The 7623-nt window shown below is 37.3% G+C and overlaps 1 protein-coding gene across 2 annotated transcripts in view; it reads right to left on the minus strand.

Moving 5' to 3' along the window:
• The window catches only part of GTF2E2 (general transcription factor IIE subunit 2), an 80978-nt gene that overhangs the window by 34799 nt on the left and 38556 nt on the right, over positions 1-7623 (minus strand). Inside the window, exon 1 of one of the 2 annotated variants that reach the window (XM_023737826.1) lies at positions 3143-4626. The exons of the other annotated variant lie outside the window; for it this stretch is intronic. The gene's annotated coding sequence lies outside the window, so the exon portion shown is untranslated. Of the gene's footprint in view, positions 1-3142; positions 4627-7623 lie in introns of those variants that run through there. 2 annotated transcript variants of the gene reach the window in all.

Consider the following 7623-nt stretch of genomic DNA (forward strand, 5'->3'; position numbering starts at 1 on the left):
ATTTTGAAAAAGAATGTCTTGGAAATGTTTCCATCATTATGTTACTTCAGAAGTGAAAAACATGTAAGAATACAAACTCTCATATCTGCACATCTTAAAAGTTTTAGAAACAATTTTCTAACCTTTAAGAAAATCTTTCAAATAAAACTGTGAGTTTAAAATCAATTTGTCAAAAATATAAGAAATTGTTACCCTTACTGACACATTTGCATGAACTGAGTGATAGAAGGAAAGATGGAAATTTATGAGCCAAATTGCCTAACTGGTAAGATGGGATTTAAAAAATTAATGTTGTAATTTTGTAATACTGTGATTGACTGAATGGCTCCCTCAAAGATGTCCATGTTGAAATCCCCAAAACCTATGACTTACTGTGGCAAAAGGGACTTTTTCTGCTGATGTGATTAAGCTAAGGATCACAAGACGAGAGATTATCGTGCTTTATCCAAGTAGGCCCAAAGCAATCACAAGGATCCTTGTAAGGGGGAGGCAGAGTGAGCAGCAGATGTGAAGATCAAAGAAGTTGGAGTGATGTGAAGAAGGGGCCATGAGCCAAGGAACGCAGGCGGCCTCCGGAGAGTGAAAAATGAAACAGATTTCCCCCTCAGCACCACCAGAAGGAATGAGCCCTGCCAACACCTTAACTTGAGCTCAGTGAGAATGGTTTTGAATTTCTGACTTCCACAAGTATAAGACAGTGAGTTAGTGTTGTTTTAAGCCACTAAGTTTGTGGTAATTTGGTACAGCAGCAAAACAAAACTAATACATGTACTTTCTTCCCTTTACATGTATAAATCATTATGAGGATATTTATAGCTATGGTAGAAATTAAAACCAAGGATTCAAATAAACTAAACTTAAAACCAGATCTCCAAATAACTTTATAAGAAAAGCTTAAATGGAGATTTTCAGACATGATGACACACGTCCAGTCATACTACCTTCAGTCAGCAAATGGTTTCTTTATACTGTTAAAAAATAAAAATTATTTTAAAAGTCTATATTTTACTTTTTATCTCCATCTTTTTAATTTCTATTTCTGCACAAGTTTATAACATAAACAATGTACAGTGAAACCTGTGAGAGCCGAACTCAACAGGACTGCTTTGTTTTTCTGGGTCTTGCTAGTTCCCACCTCTGACAGGGTGCAGTCCTACCACTTGTCTATCGCTTTCTATCTACAGGGTCGCTATGAGCTAGAAGCGACTCAACGGCACCTTTAACAACAATAACATCACTATTAGTGGAAAATATCTCAGTTTTCCCTTCTCTGACAGGTATCTGCCTTACACAGGTTCCGGCTTTTGCAGGTTTTACTATATCAGTACAGTGGTACAATATAAAGAATCAGCTAAAAAAATTTTTTTTTAAATGGGTGGTCAGTCAAGGAAAGATGAAGATCAGTGCAATAGATTTTTGGATATACGGATCTGGAAGGGTGGTTTACTTATCTAAAGACAGTCAGGGGAAGTCTTTCAAAATAATTATTCCATTATTGCTGATTATCAGTTCTGATACATTTTCCTTTGTTTCCTTCACATTAAAAATTTCTCCCAACTATAATCAAATATAAAGGAGCTCCGGTGGCACAATGGTGAAGTGCTCAGCTGTTAACCAGAAGGTTAGCCATTCAAACCCACCCAGCAGCTCCACAGGATAAAGAGCTGATGATCTGCTCTCATTAAGATTATAGCCTAGAAAACCTTACGGGGCAGTTCTACTCTGTCACACAGGGTTACTATGAGTCAAAATTGACTCAGTGGCATCTAACTACAACATAATCAAATATAATAATATAATCAAAAGGCCAAGTTAATCCAAAAAATAAGTAAATAAAAATGAATACAACTCAAGAAAAATAATTATTTCTTGCTCTTAGATCAGGAGTTAAAAAAACAAAATGAAAAGTGAAAGAGGGCTTATTTGCTGCTGTTGTTAGTTGCTTTCAAGTTGGCTCCAACTCATGGCGACCTTAAGTACAGCACCATCTTCATGATTGTTGGTATGTCTGAGCCCACTGTTGCAGCTACTGTGTCAATTCACCTGACTGAGGGTTTTTCTCATTTTCACTGACCCTCTACTTTACCAAACATGATGTCCTTTTCTAGGGACCAGTCTTTCCTCATGATGCATACAAAGTCAGAAAGCCGAAGTCTCACCATACTCACTTCTAGGGAGCATTCTAGTTGTGCTTCTTCTAAGATTTGTTCTTTCCTCTGGCAGTCCACAGTATATTCAATGAGACTACATACTACTCTAAAGCTAAAGACTACTTAGTTTTCAGTGAACATATTAAATATCTATGCTAAATTTATTCCAAGTTATTAGATGATTTTTGGTAAACTGCCTTTGGTATTATTTTCTTGTAAATTTACAGAAACTGATTTTTTTTATTTTGACCTGGTATCTAATGCTCTTACTAATTCACTTACTAATTCTAACAGTTTACACATTCTTTGGGCTTTCCTATGTACTATGTCATCTGCAGTTTTACTTCTTCCTTTTCAATTTTTATCCCTTTCTTTTTTTCCTGCCTTACTACAGTAGGTAGGACTTTCAGTACAATGCAGAAGAGGAGTTGTGACAATCAGGTACCCTTGTCTTTTTCCTGATCTCAGGGGAAAGTATACAAGATTTCACCATAAGCATGGTACAGTGGATAAGCCCTCAGCTGCTGACCGAAAGGTCGGTGGTTGAAACTCGCCAGTTGCTCTATGGTGAGACTTTGGCAAAGAACTGCTAGTAACAAGCAAAGGGCAGAACATATTTAATGTGGTATCTTCTTTTCTGGAAACAAAAAGTCTGTCTCGAAGGAACTGTTCGCATCAACAGTGCGGTGCCCCATCAAAGGTTGGCTCAGGGAAAGGATTTGCCTCTCCTCAGAAAAAAAATCCTGATGTTGTCCCAGGACATTGCTTTCTTCTGAGAGGCGCTAGTATCAAAAACCCTTGGAAATGAAATGTGTTAATGATGCTACAAAAATGATTTGCTTTATTAAACAAAGACCAGTTCACTTGAGCACATAAACCTCCTACTACATACCGAAATCCATTGGCTTAGCAGAGGAGTTCTCAATACAACATTTAAAGCTGAAAGATGAATTACAGAAGTACTTTCAAGAAAATGGTAGGCCGTACTTTACCAAGTGCTTTGAAGATGAAGGACGACTGCAGAAGCTTTCTTACGAGACTTTTTTTTATCCTGTGAACCAGATGAACAAGTTTCTGAAAGGCCCTAGAAAAAAATACTCTGACTTCAAGTGACATGACTTTGGGATTTCAAAGGAAAATCTCTGGAAAAGTCATGTAGCAAAAGGAAATCAGCAAGTCTAATGTATCAAGAACTAAAAAACTAAAAAACAAAAATAATATTTTCCCTCCCTTTCAACACAAATGTATGCCTAGGTGAAGGGCACCTTGTCTGAATCTTCTGCTCATCTGAGAAGGAAACTTAGAGGAAAAAAAGAACTTTGTAAATGCAGTCTAGTAATCTTAAACTCCAGGGGAAATTTACTAATCTGCCCAGAGACAAGTTCTACATTTCTGTGAAAGAAGAATATCCTGTCATACATAAGAAAGCAATGAACATTTGTCTGTAGTTTTCAACTTCTGACATGTATGAGCCAGCTTTTTCTTGTTTCAACAACATCAACAGCAAAGACTGAAACTGTCTCACTTCAGTGGAAAATAAAATCTGTATGTGTTTATCTCAAGTTTGACCCAGAATTGAGTATTTATGCAGCAAAAATAAGCAGAGGTTTCACATTAAAGAGGGTGAAATTCTATTCCTTACTTCTAGTTTCAAAAACTGTATATTTTTATGCATGAAGAAACAAAATACTGATTTAATAATTTTCTTTTTAACTGCTAAATGTCTTAGGCTGTATTTTTATTCATATTGTTTTAGCTTAGGGTTTTAAGTTAGCTTTCCTCAACACTGTCAATAAATTCTCAAGTTATAAGTAACAGAAATTTAAAAGTTTTATTTAAATCTAAATCTACTAAGCCTATCCTTAGAAAATTTAAATTTCATTTTGGCTTAAGTCAGCTATTTGACAGAAATTTATTATGCTTGTCTTGTGATTTTTTTTAAATGTATGCAAAAGGTGATTAATATCAAGAAAGGTAAACTAAGCCCATACTACCTAGTTGTGTTTTTGTGTTTGTTTAAAGAAAAGTTGCCTAGAAGATTACTTTCAGTTTATAAACGGTAACAAAATTACTCTAGCATGCACCATTCCTTATTAGCTTCTTGTACAGAAATTAGTGATAAGAGCATTAGGCCTACTTGAAGAGGTTAAAACAAGTATAAATTTTAAAAAAGAAAAAGTGAGGTCTATTTTACCAACACTACTGACTTACATTAGAATTGATAAACTTTCTGGGTAAGAGAAACCACAAAAAAACAGTTGGCTAATATACTGGGCAAAATAAATACAAACAAAAAAAATACCATTCTCTTCTCAAAAGAATACAGATAATTATTACTGGCTCATTATAGCTACAATTTCCACCACTCATCTGTCAGTTCGTCATACTGTGTTGGCTTGAGTGTTGTTGTGATGATGGAAGCTATGCCACCAGTATTTCAAATACCAGCAGCGTCACCCATGGTGAACAGGTTGCAGCAGAGCTTCCAGAGTAAGACAGACTGGGAAGAAGGACCTGGGGATCTACTTCTGAAAGAACTGGCCAGTGAAAACTTTATGAATAGCAGCAAAACACTGTCTGATACAGTGCCGGAAGATGAGCCCCTCAAGTTGGAAGGCACTCAAAATATGACTGGGGAAGAGCTGCCTCCTCAAAGTAGAGTCGATCTTAATGACGTGGATGGAGTCAAGCTTTCAGGACCTTCATCTGCTGATGTAGCACGACTCAAAATGAGAATAGCTGCAAACATCCATTAATGACCGTGATAGAACGAGGACTGTGCAAAGTTATGAATTAAAGAAAACTGGAAGTTGTCGAAAATGAAATGGAACACTTAAAGATCAAAATCCTCTAGGCATTAGTGAGCTGAAATGGACTGGTATTGGCCATTGTGAATCAAACAACAGTATGACCTATTACACCAGAAATGACAAACTGAAGAGGAACAGCATCGTGTTCATCACCAAAAAGAATATTTCAGGATCTATCCTGAAATACAGTGCTGTCCATGATAGGATAATACATATACACCTACAAGGAAGACCACTTAATATGACTATTATTCAAATTTATGTACCAATCACTAATGCCAAAGATGAACAAATTTGAAGATTTTTACCAACTTCAGTCTGAAATTGATCAAACATGCAATCAAGATGTGCTGATAATTACTGGTGATTGGAATGTGAAAGCTGGAAACAAAGAAGAAGGATCAGTAGTTGGAAAATACGGCCTTGGTGACAGAAACAATGCCGGAGATCACATGACAGAACTTTACAAAACCAATGACATATTCATTGGAAATACCTTTTTTCAACAACATAAACAGCGACTATACATGTAGACCTCGCCAGATGGAACACACAGGAATCAAATCGACTACATTTGTGGAAAGAGACAATGGAGAAGCTCAACACTGTCACTCAAAAAACAAGGCAAGGGGTCAACTGCGGAACAGACCATCAGCTGCTCATATGCAAGTTCAAGATGAAGCTGAAGAAAATTAAAACAAGTCAACGACAGCCAAAGTACAACCGTGAATACATCTCACCTGAATTCAGAGACCATCTCAAGAATAGATTTGCACACTGAACACTAATGACTGAAGACCAGGCAAGATGTGGAATGACATCAAGGACATCACGCATGAAGAAAGCAAAAAAGAAAGAAAAGACCAAAATGGATGTCAGAAGAGACTCTGAAACTTGCTCTTGAACGTAGAGTAGCTAAGCAAAAAAAAAAAAGAAATGATGAAATAAAAGAGCTGAACAGAAGATTTCAAAGGATGGCTCGAGAAGATAAAGTAAAATATTATAATGAAATGTGCAAAGACCTGGAGTTAGAAAACCAAAAGGGAAAGAACTGAAGAAAAAATCCAAGCCTCGAGTTGCAATACTGAAGGATTCCACAGGCAAAATACTAAACGACACAGGAAGCATCAAAAGAAGACGGAAGGAATACACAGTTACTGTACCAAAAAGAACTGGTCGATGTTCAACCATTTCAGGAGGTAGCATGGGATCAAGAACCAATGGTATTGAAGGTAGAAGTCCAAGCTGCACTGAAGGAAACTGGTGAAAAATAAAGCTCCAAGAATTGACAGAATAGCAAGTGAGATGTTTCAACAAATGGATGCAACAGTGGAAGCTCTCACTTGTCTATGCCAAGAAATTTGGAAGACAGCTACCTGGCAACTGACTGGAAGAGATCCATACTTGTACCCATTCCAAAGAAAGGTGCTCCAACGGATTGCAGAATCATTGAACAATATCATTAATATCACATGCAAGTAAAATCATGCTGAGGATCATTCAAAAATGGCTGCAGCAGGGCACTGACATGGAACTGCCAGAAATTCGAGGACAATTCAGCAGAGGACGTGGAATGAGGGATACCACTGCAGATGTCAGATGGATCTTGGCAGAGAGCAGAGAATACCAGAAAGATGTTTACCTGTGTTTTATTCACTATGCAAAGGCATTAGACTGTGTGGAACATAACAAATTATGGATAACATTTTGAAGAATGGGAACTTCAGAACACTTAATTGTGCTCATGAGGAATCTGTACACAGATCAAGAGGTAGTCGTTCAAACAGAATAAGTGGATACTGTGTGGTTTAAAATCAGAACAGTGGATGTCAGGGTTGTATCCTTTCACCATACTTATTCAATCTGTATGCTGAGCAAACAACCTAAGAAGCTGAACTACATGAAGAAGAAAGGGGCATCAGGATTGGAGGATGACTCATTATAACCTGCTATATGCAGATGACACAACCTTGCTTGCTGAAAGTAGACTAGAAGCACTTATTGATGAAGATCAAAGACTAAAGCCTTCAGTATGGATTATACCTCAACATAAAGAAAACAAAAATCCTCACAAATGGACCTACAAGCAACATCATGATAAACAGAGGAAATGTTGAAGTTGTCAAGGATTTCAGTTTACCTGGATTCACAATTAACGCCCATGGAAGGAGCAGTCAAGAAATCAAACAACATATTGCATTGGGCAAATCTGCTGCAAAAGACCTCTTTAAAGTGGTAAAAAACAAAGATGTTAAACCTTGAGGACTAAGAGACACTTGACCCAAGCAATAGTATTTTCAATCACCTCATATGCATGTGAAAGCTGGACAATGAATAAGACTGAAGAATTGATGCCTGTGGATTATGGTGTTGGCAAAGAATATTTAGTATACCACGGACTGCAGAAGAACGAACAAATCTGTCTTGGAAGAAGCACAGCCATAATTCTCCTTGGAAGCGAAGATGGCGAGACTTCATCTCACACACTTTGGACATGTTATCAGACATGTTTATCAGGAGGAACCAGTCCCTGGAGAAGGACATCATGCTCGGTAAAGTAGAGGGTCAGCAAAAGAAGAAGACCCTTAAGAAGATGAACTGACACAATGGCTGCAACAATGGGCTCAAACACACCAACAATTGTGAGGATGGTGCAGGACCGG

Source organism: Trichechus manatus, unplaced genomic scaffold (genome assembly GCF_000243295.1).
Source record: "Trichechus manatus latirostris isolate Lorelei unplaced genomic scaffold, TriManLat1.0 scaffold00109, whole genome shotgun sequence".
Taxonomy (NCBI): Eukaryota; Metazoa; Chordata; class Mammalia; order Sirenia; family Trichechidae; genus Trichechus; species Trichechus manatus.